The sequence below is a fragment of the Leptonychotes weddellii genome, chromosome X (genome assembly GCF_054177405.1).
Source record: "Leptonychotes weddellii isolate Sample4059 chromosome X, ASM5417740v2, whole genome shotgun sequence".
Classification (NCBI taxonomy): domain Eukaryota; kingdom Metazoa; phylum Chordata; class Mammalia; order Carnivora; family Phocidae; genus Leptonychotes; species Leptonychotes weddellii.
The window spans coordinates 73240935-73257599 of NC_138385.1; the positions used below are offsets into that span (position 1 = coordinate 73240935).

The 16665-nt window shown below is 43.7% G+C and overlaps 1 long non-coding RNA gene across 1 annotated transcript in view; it reads left to right on the plus strand.

Moving 5' to 3' along the window:
• LOC145717866 (uncharacterized) overlaps positions 1-16665 on the plus strand; it is a 483779-nt gene that overhangs the window by 38204 nt on the left and 428910 nt on the right. The window lies entirely within an intron of this gene.

A 16665-nucleotide genomic window follows, 5' to 3' on the forward strand; every position in this document is an offset into this window, starting at 1 on the left:
CCTTGAGATCCATCAGTGCTCCTACCCCCTGCGTTCCTTGGTGTTAAAAACTCCTGATTCCTGCCAATATGCCTATCTATAATCTTCCGAGCTTTTACAAGATGTAAAAGCCTGTAACTGTTCGTTCTCTGCAGCACCTTCTTCCCTGTGAAAAGTGTGTTTCCCAGGCAGCTGCCCTCACTTGGGCTTGAATAAAAAAAGTCTCTTTTTGTCCCATCCTGCTTCACCTCTTGCTTCTTCAATTCCTTCTCATTTCCTTGTTCTCTCATTCTCTAGCTCTCTCGACCCCCTTTCACAGCCAAACTTCTAGAACAAGTTGCTTGTACTTGATGTATTTCCAAGTGCAGCTCCCACTCCTTAGCGATCTGTATTCTGGCTCTACCACTTGGTTCAGTCTGGTTTTGCCAAGTTTATCAATCAGCTACTAATTGCTAATCGAATGCATATTTCTTAGTTGTCATTTTCTTTGGCTTTCAACAGCGCTCATTGTTCCCTGCCTCCATGAAGCACTCTTTTTTCCTTTTGCTTCTAGAAGGAGCACCACACTCTTGGATTTCTACCTGTTTTTCTGGCAGCTCTCTCTCTCTGACTCCTTTTCTTCTACCTGTTTCTGGATTTTTTTTTTTTTTTTTGTCTCTCATGACGTTGCTCTTGACATTTTCTCTTCTTACTATGTGTCCTCTGAGTGGGTGAACTCATTTTCTCCTCTGGCTTCCTTTACCAAACACAGGGTGAAGACTCCCAAGTCAGATCTTTCATGTGAGCTCCAGACAAGGTTCTTCTGACTACCACCAAAATGTCAGCACTCGTGTGTAGGCACTAGAAATTCACTCAACAGATCTAGAATAAAATTGTTCACCTTCCCCGTGAGGCCTGCTCCTTCTTCTCTATTATCTCAATGATCTACAGCATCTTCTACCTGACTGAAAAATCACTTCCTACAAGAAGCCTTCCCTGATTGCCTTCTCTAGTTTAGGTCTCCCTACCATGTATTCCTTTAATTCTCCTCCAGTAAAGGCATGCACACGATTTTATTACAGCCATTTATTTAATTACCTATATCCTTCTATTCAGTGTGCGGTTCATGAGTGCACGAATTTGTCAATCTAAAGTTGTCAGGAGGCAATAATTCAGCAAGAACATTTATTTGGGATCAAAGAATTGCAAATCAAGGTACACAGATTTGGGTAGCAACCCATATAGTGTTCCACTAAGGGAGCAAAAGTCAGGATTTTTTATTATTTGTTTATTTAAAAAATTTTTTTTAAAAAAGATTTTATTTATTTATTTGGGAGAGAGTGAAAGCGAGAGAGATCACAGAGGGAGAGAGAGAAAGCAGACTTGCAGCTGAGCAGAGAGCCCGATGTGGGGCTCGATCCCAGGACCCTGGGATCATGACCTGAGCCGAAGGCAGTCACTTAGCCAACTGAGCCACCCAGGTGCCCCAAAAGTCAGGATTTTTTAAAGCAAAAAGGGGAAACTTGTATATGTTAAAAAGAATTTTTGATTGCTTTGGTGGCAGAAAACTAATCTTGGCTGAATATAATTGGTTACTAAGGCTACCACTAAGCAAAGTCTCTTACTATAGCAAGTTGCAGGTGTTCAGGCTGAGTCCCTCGAATATTTGCAGAGTGAAAGTAAATCATCTACTTGTTTCAGTGAGGAAACCCGCTGGTACCTGTCTATCATGGTTTTATTTATTTATATTTTGGGTTAAAATTTTTTTTTACTTGCGGGGCACCTGGGTGTTCAGTCGGTTGAGCATCCAACTCTTGGTTGGATCTCATGGGTTGTGGGGTTGAGCCCTGAGTCGGGCTCCATGCTTAGCACACAGCCTGCTTGAGATTCTCTCTCTCCCTCTGCTCCTTCCCCCCTCATGCTTGAGCATGCGCTCTCTCGGTCTAAGACAAAATAAATAAAATCTTTAAAAATTTTTTTTATTTGAGTATAGTTGACACACAATGTTACATTAATTTCAGGTGTACAGTACAGTGATTCAACTTCTCATCATGGTTTTATTGAACTGAGAAAGAGATGGAATGAATAAAAGATATTCAGACGCCGTATTTACCCATGTGTTCAGATGGCATGAATGCCCTGGAAACATTCTGTTTACTCATAGTTTTAAAAGATAATTCACAGAAACTACCTCAAGGAGCTACCTTATCTTCTGAGGAAATGATTACCTTGCTCTTTGGTGTTTTGACAGACCACCAGTCCTCTGTTGATTCTGCTTTTCTTGAAATTGTCAAGACTCTTTCTTTTTTTTTTTTTTAAAGACTATTTATTTATTTGACAGAAAGAGACACAGCGAGAGAGGGAACACAAGCAGGGAGAGTGGGAGAGGGAGAAGCAGGCCTCCCGCAGAGCAGGGAGCCCGATGCGGGGCTCGATCCCAGGACCCTGGGATCATGACCTGAGCCGAAGGCAGACGCTTGACGACTGAGCCACCCAGGCGCCCCAGAAATTGTCAAGACTCTTTCTAAAATATTACTAGAGCCTGAACATATTAACAGAGTTTTTTAGTTGTGCTCAGCATTTTAAAAAATATATTTAATTTATTTATTTGTCAGAGAGAGAGAAAAAGAGAGAGTGCACAAGCAGGGGGAGCGGCAGGGAGAGGGAGAAGCAGGCTCCCCACTGGCAAAGAGCCTGATGCAGACTCGATCCCGGGACTCCGGGATCGTGGCCTGAGCAGAAGGTTGTCAGTGTTGTCAGTATGCAGTTCCAAGTCTGAGATTATTTAACCCAGATAAAAGTAAGAGCGTCTGACCAGTGGGTTTGGGGGTTCACCAGGTTCTTTTGCAGAACCCGACAGCCCTCTGTTCTCATTGTGGCAGAGGCCATGCTATGTGCTCACCAAATCCCCTTTTATTTTCCTGTATCTGGATACACAGGAAGGTTCCAACCCCCAAATTCCATTGTGTTTAGGTTTCATATATGACTGGATTCCAGATCATGAGTTGCACGTGGAACTGAGTGGAAGACATGTTTTCCTAATGGTGGAGCTTCAAGATGGTGGAGCTCCTATGCCTTGGGTGACTTACTCGTGTAGCACAGTCTCCTACTGAGTGTTACTGATTGTTTAATTTGAGTAGGAAATAATCTTTTGTTGTGTTCAGCTCCTGAGAATTTAGGGTTTATTCGCTACTGTGTCCTGACTAATCCACCCACCGTGGATAGGAACCTGAGTGAACTGAAAATTTAGCATGTAGGTTAGAATTATATTCTGGTTCCTAGGCAAACATTGAAGAAAAAGCTACTCTACTCCACAATGTAGGAAGTTTGTTAAGTAAACTGGGATTTTGCCGGGATCCCTCCCTTTCTTAAGAGGTATCCTTTGCTTATTTATAAATACAACCAGAAGGGGGCACCTGGGTGGCTCAGACAGTTAAGCGTCTGCCTTTGGCTCGGATCGTGATCCCAGGGTCTTGGGTTTGAGTCCCACATCGGTCTCCCTGCTGAGCGGGGAGCCTGCTTCTTCCTCTCCCTCTGCCTGCCACTACCCTGCTTGTGCTCTCTCTCTCCTGTGAAATAAATTTAAAAAAAATCTTAAAATAAATAAATAAATAAATACAACCAGAGGAAGGCTTGGTCTTATTTTTTGCGTATGTTCTTTCCAAAACACTTTTTTTTTTTTGAGGCTTAGTGCTTCCTGTGGCATCTGGCTTAACTGTGGGAAGATTTCCAGGGCCCGAAATCACCACTGTTTTTCTCTCTCGGGTATCTGAGGGATATCCTCTGGCTACCCTGTCCCTAAAGGGATGAAGCGTTTTTAGAAAAGAAGAGCAGAGAGCAGAGATAGACATTAAAGTTCTCGCTTCATTTGACTTGCCATTTCCTGAGAGATGTACCCAGAGGCCTTGGTCTTCCCCTGGAAAAGGCCACACTTTGCCAGCTTCCCATCCCTGCCACTTGGCTTTTCAACCCTCAGGTTTGGCCTCTACTTGGAATCTGGGTCTGAATCCTCTCTCCTCGTCAAGAACACGACATCCCATTTCACAGGGAAAGACCTATCTCTGTGTTCAACACAGAGATGTGCCAGCTGGATCCTTCTTCAGTAAAGATTTGCTGCCCAGGGGTGAGGAGAGCAGTCAGCAGGCAGCCTCCAGCTCTCTCAGCACTTCTAGGGCCAGCCTCATCAGCAGACAGCAGCCTTGTGGAGGCCAGGCCCTTCCAGGGCAGCCCACATCCAATGGCTGAGGGAGGCAGTGGTCTAAAGGCCATGCGGACAATTTTTTTTTAAAGATTTTATTTTTAGGTGCTCTCTCTACCCAACATGGGGCTTGAACTCACAACCCCGAGGTCAAGAGTCGCACGCTCTAGCGACGGAGCCAACCAGGTGCCCCTTGGCGGGCAGTTCCATCTTCAGAGATTCCCTTTGGATTGAATGAGGCTGTATCGGGCCTGCTGTGTAGCTCAGCTTCTTCTGCTCCCCCTTCCTTTCAAACCTGTTGATTGCTAATAAGCATCTTGCACCCCAGACTCTGTCACGACATCTGTTTCCAGAGAACTCACCCTGTAATAGGCTCTCTGGATCCTGTCTGGTTTCCGAATTCATCCACTAAGTATCCTGCATTATTCTGGGTAGACCTTGATGTTTTTCACTGGTTGGTTTGCAGGCAGTAGGGGGGCGGGGTAGGGGATGTGAATGAGTAGAGAGACCTACTGTTGTCCAAGAGAGTTGTCAGCCATAACAGCTCCATTGCTCAGTGACCTAAGCACCTCTTGTAAGTGCTCTCATTCATTTATATTATTTTTTTTAAAATTTTTAAAAAGATTTTATTTATTTATTTGACAGAGAGATAAAGAGAGAACACAAGTAGGCAGAGTGGCAGGCAGAGGGAGAGGGAGAAGCAGGCTTCCCGCTGAGCAGGGAGCCGGATGAGGGGCTCGATCCCAGAACCCCAGGATCATGACCTGAGCCGAAGGCAGCCGCTTAACTGACTGAGCCACCCAGGCGCCCCTCATTCATTTCTTTTAGAGGTCATACAATCCAAATCCATATTTGAAGAAAACGGATTCCCCCAGTTAAGAACGGGCTGTCTGCTTTTAGAGACAGTGAAAAATGTGGGGCTTGGGGTATTATTGGAGAATAAAACAACTGCTATCGTTCATATTTCTCCTCTAATTCAGTGATTCAATTCTGCTATGGAAAAGAAAGTAATTGGGATAGATGAAAGTCATAACAAGTGTTAAGCGTAAATAGCAAGCTAGAAGCTCATAAGACAATAGGCAAATTTCATAGGATGTGTTAAGTATAGATAATGAGTCATCACGTGAAACAGGCAGACAGAATATGTAAGAGGTTTTAAATTTAGGTAGTAAGTTAGTGTCTAAAAGATGTGTTAAGGGACACCTGGGTGACTCAGTCAGTTAAGAGTCTGCCTGCAGCTCAGGGCATGCTCCCAGGGTCCTGGGATCAAGCCCTGTATCAGGCTCCTGCTCAGTGGGGAGCCTGCTTCTCCCTCTGTCTGCTGCCCCCCCCCCCAGCTCGCTCGCTCTCTCTCTCTCTCTCTCTCTCTGACAAATAAATAAAATCTTAAAAAAATAAAAGATGTATTAAAAGAGAGGATAAATGGAATATATAATCGAACAGACAGGACTGTTCTTATGAATAGAGGGTGGTGTTGGAAAGATCAAGACCAAATCATGATCCTACTACCTCTGGTTAACCCCTAAATTGGCCGCTCAGTGGTAACAAACATTCTGTAGGGTACAATTATGGCTTCATGTGTTCCTCTCAAGAAAAACAAATGAATCTCACAACTGTTGAGTAGGCTTATTGACAAACTATACCTGTGTCCATGCGTGTTTGTCTCTGCATCTCTCCAGCTGAACAAGTGTATACCATTGGTCTCAGGAATCTTCAGTTTGTGGGCTGAAAGCCCATAATACATAGTTTGTAACTACACCATCAGTGGGGGAAGGCTGATGTGGGAGAGAGAGGGGAGAGAGAGAGAGAAATATTGAGGGAGAAAGGGAGAGAAGAGAAAAGGGGAACATTCTAAGGATTTAGATGTGTGGTCCTTCCACCCTGCTTGTATCCTATTTTAAGTGTATTAAGCTACCCTGTCTCTTCCCTCTCATTCCTCACTGTATTTTAAACTGATTTAAAAAACAATGTATTTATATCATAATTTGGTTTGTGAATTTTCCTCTTCTGTAACCTCTGGAATTCTGGGATAGCTTGCCTGATGGGGATGATGGCCACGATTGCATCAAAATGATTTCCCACATGATAGAGTAGGTCACCATTATTTTGTTTTCTTACTAAGCAACTCACCACTCTTAACTGGCAATCACAAGAAAACACCACTAATATTTAATAGGAACTTTATCTGCTTCGCAGGGAAGGACACTTGTTTTTGCTGCGGGTGGTAATGGTGTTTTTAAAATAGGTCCACAAATCGTTGAGGCTCCTCCTTTCAAGATGTGGAGTTGAATTTCCTCTTTGTTGAGTGTCGGCTGGACTTAGATACTTACTTCTAATGAATAGCACGGCAGGAGTGATGCTATCCAACTTCCAAGACTACGTCATAATGGCATTATGGTTTCCCCTTTGCTTCTCTCTGTCTTGGATCATTGCCTCTTGGGGAAAGCAGCTGCCATGTTGTGAGGACACAAGCAGCCCTATGGTATGACCCATCCGGTAGGAACTGAGGCCTTTGGCCAATGGCCCCATGAGTGAGCTTGGAGTTGGATCCTCCAGCCACAGGCTTTCCTTCTCTTTGAGTATAGGAAGACTTCAGCCCTGGCCAGCACCTTGATTATGACCTCAGGGCAGACCCTGAACCAGAACTACCCATTAGGCCGCTCTCAAATTTTTGACCCACAGGAACTTTTACGTATTTGTTGTTTGAGGCCATCAAGTTTTGGGATTAGTTGTTATTCAGCGCTAGGTAACTCATACAATGATCCACTATGATGGAGAGCTGTGGATGAAGCGTTCTTACATATGAATATTCATGAGAAAGGGGTCTTTTGGGTCCTTCCAAAAGTCTGGCTTTATCTTGTGAGACACAGAGAGCAAGGAAACCAGCAATTCATAAAGAATAAAGAATCAACATTTCCAGACTTTGTGGAATTGCTAGAAACTCTGCATTTAAAATAGTTTCATTTTCATAAGGCTGTGCCACCTTCATGATATTAAAAAAGCCTGGAATGATTTGCTTTGCCCTTTCTGTGTTTGAATGATAAATGATATCCCCCAAGGAGTCCCTGCCTCACCAGAGGCAAAAAACCTCCTATGGATTTAACACCTTACCACTGCTCCTCAAATTGGTACTTAACCTAAAATTGTATTTAACATAGCAAGACCCAAACCTGCCCATCCTTTTCCATGGAAAAAATATGTTTACTTAATTTAGTATTGGGTTTACATCACGCTTCAGGGAACCTCAAAGATTCAACACTTTCAGCAAAACTGATTTGTAGTCCCACACAATTGAGTATATGTGCTTCTTGTTACCATGGCCTGTCTATCTTGTGGTAATGCCGAAGTCCTGTTTTTTTCCTGGTGAATGTGACGAAAGGTCCAAGGTGTTGGGGAGGAAGAAAGACTTTGGCTTTCAATGACTCTTTCCTAGTCCTACCTTTCCATCAAAGATTAGCTGAAAATAAATTTTGAGGGATGACCGTAAGCCTTGAATTTTTTTTAAGATTTTATTTATTTATTTGACAGAGAGAGAGTGAGCGAGCACACAAGTAGGGGGAGAGGTAGAGGGAGAGGGAGAAGCAGACTCTCTGCTGAGCAGGGAGCCCATGTGGGGCTCGATCCCAGGACCCTGAGATCATGACGTGAGCTGAAGGCAGACGCATGACTGACTGAGCCACCCAGGTGCCCCTCAGCCTCCCAGACTTTCTGAGGAAGGCTGCCAAGCTCTGACGAACTCCCGCTGGTTCACATCTTCTGCAGTAACTCCAAGCATCATTCGGCCTCCATGCTCCCAACAAGGGGAACGGGCCATTTTATAGTACTTGTAAACCTTGGTGGCATAAATCTCTACTTTTGTGCTAAGATTTGAATACCCTCGCTGGTTTGTAGGTTCCTTGTGGGCTGCGTGGAACAAAGGAGAAAGCACAGACAGACTTTGTAACCAGACAGATGTGGGCTGACATTCTGGTTTGGCTGCTTTACTAGAAGCATGACTCAGGCGCAGGACATAATGTCCTTAAGCTTTGGTATTCATCACTAAAAAGAACATGGTGATTTTCGTTTCACAGTGGACTTGTAAGGGCTCAGTGAAATAACGGATGCTAACAATCTGTGACACGGTAGACACTCTTTTCCTTCTTTTTTTTTTTTTTTTAAAGATTTTATTTATTTATTTGACAGAGAGAGAGTGAGAGCAGGAACACAAGCAGGGGGAGTGGGAGAGGGAGAAGCAGGCTTCCTGCTGAGCAGGGAGCCCGATGTGGGACTCGATCCACGGACCCCGGGACCATGACCTGAGCCGAAGGCAGTCGCCTAACCAACTGAGCCACCCAGGCGCCCAGCACTCTTTTCCTTCTTTGCACCTTTACCCATCACTGTAAACCATCACCATGCCTCCTACTTATACATATTCCATAACATTTCATGGTGCCTACTATCGTGTTTTACAGTGAATAGTATATTTATTGAATTTATTCTTTTTTTAAAAATTTGTTTGTTTATAGTAATCTCTATACCCAACATGGGGCTTGAACTTAGGACCCTGAGATCAAGAGTCGCATGCTCTTCCCACTGAGCCATCCAGGTACGCCTTGAATTTATTCTTTTTTTTTTTTTAATAGTATCAGTAACACTTTGGAGTTCTACAAGATCTGGTGGCATCAGAAATAGTCACCGAGTAACCAAATTACTGTGTGTGTGTGTGTGTGTGTGTCTGTGTCTAATTATACTACCTGATACATCCTTGCCAGCACAAAACAAATCGGTTCAGACAGAATCATGGGAGTGGATAATTGTTTCCTTTAGAAACTGCTACTCGCCTGCCCCTTCCCCTTGTCATCCAACTTATCTTTTAGAAACACATTTTGTTTTGTTAGAATATTCGTGAGCTCTTTATCATTGTTATCTGAATATCATTTTTTTAAAAGATTTTATTTATTTATTTGAGAGAGAGAGAGAGGGAGCACATGAGTGGGGTTGGGGGTGAGGGGTGCAGTGGCAGAGGAAAAGAGGGAGAAGCAGACTCCCCGCTGAACAGGGATTCCCAACTCGGGGCTCGATCTCAGGACCCTGGGATCATGACCTGAGCCGAAGGCAGACGCTTAACTGACTGAGCCACCCACGTGCCCCGAAAGGAACCTTCTTAAAACAGATCATGTCACCCCCTAGCTTAAAGCTCTCCCTTGGCTTCTGTTTGTACCTGGGACAAAAAGCAGCCTGCATCCCATGACCTTCAAGGCCCTGCCTCCCTTGGCCCTAGTCCTACCTCTACGCCAGTCGTGGGCCACTTGCCCCTGCTCGGTGTATTGCTGCCCTACTCGTTTTCACTTGCTCCATGTGCCCAGTGTTCCCACCCCAGGGGTTTCCGTGAGCTGTGGCAGAGCTCTGCCCTCCAATCTTGGCAGAGCTGGTTCCTTCTTTCTCGTAGGTCTCAGCTCAAATGCCATCTTCCCAGAGAGGCCTCTCCTGACAGCCCATTCCAAGGGAGATTTTTCCTTTCCACCTTATTGTCTGTGTTGGCCCCTTACTCCTCTAATGTGCAGCATCTATGACCACTTATCATTATTTTGATGTGTGTGTTGAACAGATTTGCCCTCTCTCCCCTACAAGTCTGTAAACTCCATGAGGGCAGGGAGCTTGTCTCATCCCTCATGATTATCCCAGCGTCCCTTGCATCTTATGGTGAATGATATAAAACATTAGCTTACCCTGTTTTTTTCCCCCATTCATCGTATCTTTATATGATCTTCCTTCCATCTGTATCTGATGGATAAAGAATCAAGTTTTTGAGAGATTGGGGACAGTTGATTGATTTAGTCTGAGATATTTACCTTTTCAGTAAAAAGCTTTCACTGAGTTACCTGGACAGCTTAGTGATGGAACTTGCCAATAAATAAGACCTAACCAAGAGGTTTTAAAACTCCTTTAGGGGCCTGAGCCTTGGTGGCTCAGTCAGTTAAGTGTCTGAGTCTTGACTTTGGCTCAGGTCATGATTTCAGGGCCATGGGATTCAGCCCGTCATGGGGCTCCATGCTCAGTGTGGAGTCTGCTCCCCCTCCCTCTGCCCTCTCTCTCTCAAATAAATTTAAAAAATAATAAAAAAAACTACTTTAAATATTTTTTTTTATATGCCCACCCTGGGCTATAAGCATTTTATTTATTTATTTATTTATTTATTAAGATTTTATTTATTTATTTGAGAGAGAGAGCAAGCACATGAGAGTGGGGAGGGTCAGAGGGAGAAGCAGACTCCCTGCTGAGCAGGGAGCCCGATGTGGGACTCGATCCCGGGACTCCAGGATCATGACCTGAGCCGAAGGCAGTTGCTTAACCAACTGAGCCACCCAGGCGCCCAAAACTACTTTAAATATTAAGAAAAGCTGCAGAATATACTGAGGCTGCGTAGCAGAGAATGTTAGCTTGACTACATCCCAAACTTGAGGCAGGAACCCTAAAACAAAGAGGGGTAAGTAATCTACCTTCTTAAGGAAGTAATTAGCTAAAAGCCATCTAGCACAAAAATACTTCCACTTTGTAAAATTCCCACTAAGGTCTTTTACGGGGATCCTGTCATTAGATTATCATTATGAATCCTCAGTAGGAGTGCTTTAATACAAGGGTGTTAAAGATATTGCTAAGCACCATGAGGTCTGCTTAAGCAGGAACTCCAGCCATCAAGAGAGACTGCCAACGAGTGTCAAAGGAGAACTCTGCCTATGAATCAGTCTGGTGGCATTTGTCCCAAATTGGCAGTGGAGTGGCAGATGGGCTTTCTTGAATGGAGCATTTGCAAGAGGAGAGAAAGGGCTAACGGTCTGTCCAGTAGCAAAGGTTTCTCCAGCAGTCGTCACATTCCTCCTGAGGCTCTCTAGATGGACTCTAGAATCCAGTTGATGCTGGAGGGCGTGGGAGTGAGACAGGCAGAGACAAGTCTCTCAGAGCTCTTTGTTCCCTCCCATCGTGCGCCTAGAAGTATTCCTCCTCATCAACGAAGCCATTTTCCAGAGCATAAGTCTAGTCTGGGTGGGATGCTGCCTTATAGTCCAGAATTGACCATGGAGGCAGTGCAGCTGACCAGGGAAGACACACCCAGCTGTGGGAGGCTAACCATTGCCTTGCGGAGTGCGGTGCTGGCCAATGGTGGGTGTGTTGGGTTCCTTCATTTCTTTATTTGGAAGTAAGTTAGGAGGAAAGTTGGGAAGATAATACAGGGTTCCTGTGTACTTTTTACCTCGCTACCTCCCATGTGAACATCTTACATAACCACATACATTTGTCAAAACTAAGAAGTCAACGTTGGTATAATCCTATTAACTAAACTACAGACTTGAGTAGGATTTCACCAGCTTTTCCCACAGTAGGCTATTGATGGCTAGGATTTTTTTTTTTTTCTTTTGATGGCTAGGATTTTCTAATAGGAATACCTCTGAGCCAAAAGTCAAAAGGGAGGGGCGTCTGGGTGGCTCAGTTGGTTGAATGTGTAACTCTTGATTCGGCTCGGGTCTTGATCTCACAGTCATGAGTTTGAGCCCCAATTTGGGCTCTGTGCTGGTCATAGAGACTACTTAAAAAAAATTAAAGGGAGCACCTGTTTAATGAGATCAAAATGAGTCCTAGGTACCTGCAGCTCTGGAAGCCAGTCTATATAAAGAATGTAACCAAGCATCTTTAAAGTTTTCTGAATGTCCTCAAGGTAGGTACTTCTTCATTGTGTTGGTGTTTTGTTTAGGTACGCTGGCTCTTTCTCTACTTCCCTTTCTTCTGCTTGTTCTTTTCTTCTCCTGTCAACGTCTTTGGGAACTAGTGGTCCAGTCGAGTAATAAAGTAGTGAACCATGAATTAGAGCAGAGTGTCAATTTTACTTGATCCTAGATTAAGATGAAACATGAGCGTTTCCAAGTGTAGTCAATGTGTGGGAAGTGTAGCAAATTGCTGGGAGTTAAGTACTAGTAGAATGATTTAACAGACACAACATTGAATCCCGGCACTTTTGATTTTTTTTCCTCTATCTTGTTTTTTTTTTTCTCTATCTTATTCTCAAATGAAATTAAATTTTTACATCGAAATCTTATATCTGCCATTTATTTTTTATTTATTTATTTTAAAAGATTTTATTTATTTATTTGACAGAGAGATACACAGCGAGAGAGGGAACACAAGCAGGGGGAGTGGGAGAGGGAGAAGCAGGCTTCCTGCTGAGCAGGGAACCTGATGTGGGGCTTGATCCCAGGACCTTGAGATCATGACCTGAGCCGAAGGCAGACGCTTAACGAACTAGACTCAAGAACTAGAAAGCTCAGGCCTGATACTTAACTGCTTGGGCCAATAAGAAACTAGACATAACAAAATTGGATCTGAGGAAACTTGTTTTGTAGAGATGCTCACTGCATGGGACAACCATAGATTAGGGATTCGAGATGCTCTTTCTCTTATGGTTTCCTTCTCGTTGGTTTCTTCACATGTCATTTCTTTTCTGAGTACAATTAATTTTCAGTGCAGGAGCTGTGAGTGTAATCAAGAGGATTTCTCAGGAACCACTCTAACAACTTCTCTTTTTTAAAAATTATTATTGGGACACCTGGGTGGCTCAGGCATTAAGCATCTGCCTTCGGCTCAGGTCATGATCCCAGGGTCCTGGGATCGAGCCCCACATCCAGCTCCCTGCTCTGTGGGAAGCCTACTTCTCCCTCTCCCACTTCCCCTGCTTGTGTTCCCTCTCTCGCTGTGTCTCTCTCTGTCAAATAAATAAATAAAATCTTTTAAAAAATAAAAATAATAAAAATTATTATTTATTTTGGGGGGGAAGGGGAAAGGGAGAGGGAGAGAGAGTCTTAAGCAGACTCCACCCTGAGTGCGGAGCCCAGTGGGGGGCTCGATCCCACGACCCTAAGATCACAACCTGAGCTGAAACCAAGAGTCAGATGCTCAAACCACTGCACCACCCAGGTGCTCCTACTCTAACAACTTCTAAAAGTGATTTATATTATATGTGGATTATCCTTGTCACAGTAGAACTTATCTTGAAATTGGTGCTCCCTGGCTTTCTTCTTGGCATTAAGACTTGCCTCAAGTGGATCAGAGACTTGACCCATTGCCAATAATAACTTTACATTGTGTAGTGCTGTACAGCTCACAGAGTGTTTCCACTTTTGTTCTCATTTCGTCTTTAGGCATCTTTTAAGTCTCTCTTTTTTTCAAGATTTATTTATTTATTTTAGAGACAGAGAGAGGGCTCGTGAGCAACATGAGCAGGGGGAGGGGTAGAGGGAGATGGAAAGAAGAGTGAATCTTCAGCGGATTCCCCACTGAGTGTGGAGCCCGACGTGGGGCTCGATCCCAGGACCCTGAGATCATGACCTGAGCTGAAACCAAGAGTTAGACGCTCAACTGAGTGAGCCACCCAGGCGCCCCTCATCTTGAGGCATCTTGAAGTGGGATCCCTACTTCATAACTCCAACAACTGAAGCTTTGGAGGTGTAGTTGCCCAAGGACTTGGAGTTAGTGTGTGACCGAGTTGGGGTGAGACTCCAGAATTATTTATTTTTCCTAGCCAAGCAAGTTCTTGGTCTTGACTCAGAATGAGCAGAAGATACAGCAGTACTGCTCCCCACCCTCCCCATGTGTCATGAGTCTTTGTGTGCTTGCTCATCTCTGACAGTAGAAATGGCCTCAGATTTCCAATAATGTTCAAATGTCAGTGACTTTCAAATGTAATTTGTCTTTGGCTCTGAAATCAGTTGGCCCAAACTAATCTAATAACTTGGGGCTTTTTTTGTTTAATCAAATTGTCAGACAGGCGATAATAAAAGATTTTCTCCAATTGCCAGCAGGGGTTAACTCTATTATTTCATCTGCTTCTAGTGGAAGTTTTGCTGCTGTAGAAAAACTAGAAAATCGAGTTCTGTTCTAGTCTGATTGACCCTGCCTTTACTAAGCTCTTGTTCAGTCACCTTGATAACTCTCTCCTAGTGTAACTTTTTTTTTTTTCCGCGTAAGAGTTTGCCTTTGTAATATGCTTAGGACTCAAGAGAAAGCATTTGATCTTGGGTTTCTTCATCTGCAAAGCACTGATGACCTCCGTTTTTCCTGCTCTTAGTCCTCTTAGAAATTTTTTGCCCTCATCAGAGTTAGAGGAAGACTTAATTTTCATGAAACACTTGGCAGGCAAATTATGGGCAGTGGAAAGGCCTGGCTTGGATGTGATACGGTAAAAATTTGCCTAGATTGAGGAGGTAAAAATCTGCCTTGTCATCCAGCAACTTGGGATAACGGATACAGATGAAGGCAGCTGCAAATGATAGGAAACAATATTTTTTCGCCAGGTTGTTGCCGCTACGAGATATAAGAACTTTTTTTTTTTAAAGCAAAAGATGGAAATTTCTTGTTTATTTCACGATGCTACCATTAATATAAAAGCCTGACACTGATAATATAATACAAAAAGAAGGAAGGAAAGAAGGGAGAGAGGAAGAGAGGAAGGAGGGAGAAATGAAGCTATAGAACAGTATCCCTTAATTGCAAATAGACTCCAGCAATGTATCAAAAGAAAACACAGTACGACTGAAGGACCAGTGTGGTTGAAGATCAGTAAATCTATTAACCTAATCCATTAAAGCTACAGACTAAAGGGGAAAAAAAAACCCATATGATTATAACATGTACTGAGAAAGCATTTGATAAAATATAGCCAGAAGTCCTTTGAGTGACTACTTGTTTTCTACTCACTGAGAAACTTTGTTCTCTTTGTTCAGCCCATCATTTACCTAAACTCCACTTCTGCCCCCCAAACTCTATAATAACTACCTTTTCCTTTGGTGGGAAATGCCCCATAATTCCTCCGTTGTTTGTTCTCACTTGCTGCAAGGGTCAACAAACCTGACCCTCAGACAACAGGTTTGCCCCAGGTGCTTTGAAGCTGATTGAACTAAGGTAGGGGAAGAAAAAGTTTTCCTTCTACCCTTCAAGGACTTCCTGCTGGTTTAAGAATTAAATTGACAGGAGACAGTTTAACAGGAGGAAAAAAAAACCCAAAGTTTTTTTTTCGTGTGCATGGAGGCCCAATAATGAAATTGAGACCTAAAGAAATGACCAAAGACCAGGCATTTTTTGCACCTTTTAGGCAGAGATGATAAATCTGGGAGGAATTGACAGGACAAAGAAAACTTTGGGAGTGTGCAAAATCAATAAAAGGAAATTTCACTTAGAATGGACTCGGGAGGCCAGCAGGGGGCGCTCTCATACCCTACGACTCACTGTCAATTGCAGACCCAATGGGAAGAGCGAAACCTAGCACCTGGGTTCTACTTTACTGATATGGAGGAGGATGAAAGTCTTGATCCCGGGGCCCTGGGATGGAGCCCCATGTCGGGCTCCCTGCTCAGTGGGGAGCCTGCTTCTCCCTCTGCCTCTGCCCCTGCTCTTGCTCTCTCTCTCACTCACTCTCAATATCAAATAAATAAATAAAATCTTTAAAAAAATAAAACAATATGTCAAATATAATATGTCAATGTGGCACATTTTGGTGTGGCCTGACCTTGGCCCCTACAATAACGGCCAATGTGTTGGTTGATTTTCTTGGGGGGAAAAAATTGTTCTCTCAAAAAGCACCAGTGCAAGACTCTTCTTGAAGGAGAGAGAGAGCGGAGTGTGTCAGATGTTGGCTGCTGTGGGTTGTTTTGTAAGTTGCCTGTGGCCAAAATGTAGCTCAGACTGCTCATTTGAAAGCAGTTCTTCCCCAGGTGTGCTCCCAACCCCTGGCCCCATTGCGGGTTCACCACCAGCTTCGTCTTCCACTTGAGAATAAGGAAGAAATCAAAGACCTTTCTGTTGGCTTCTAGATGCATGTTTCTCTTAGAAAATGGCATTCTTCACCAAACTGCTCAGTGTTTGCTAGAACCTAATGAGAATCTTCCGTCATCAAGTGAGTTAATCTTTGGAAGGACAGCTTCATTTGTGACACAGAGCACTGCTGAAAAACAGCCTGGCCTGATTTTTGACCAGTCTTTCCTTGGCCACAAACCACTTGTGCCCCGTGCCCGTGAATGTTAAAAAGCTAAAGTTCACGGCTTGCAATCCCTTTGGTTTTCTATTTCTGTTCTGCCTTATTTCTCATTCTTAGGTCTGAAAGTTTGGGAAACAAATGAGAAAACTTAACTGCTTTTCTTTTTCTTCAGTAAGTCTCTCTAAAATACTCTGATTCATACTTCACTTTTTACCCCCAAGCGACTGTTTCCCTTTTTTTTTTTTTAAAGATTTTATTTATTTATTTGAGAAAGAGAGAGAGAAGGAGCAGTGGGGAGGGGCAGAGGGGGAGAGAGAAAGAGAGAAGCCGACTCTCTGCTGAGCAGGGAGTCCAATGCGGGGCTCGATCCCAGGACCCTGAGATCATGACCTCAGCTGAAGGTTGACCACAGCCGAAGGCAGACTCTCAACCGACTGAGCCACCCAGGCGCCCCCACAAGTGACTGTTTCTAACTCTTAAAACTCCCATATGCTATTATAAACTACCC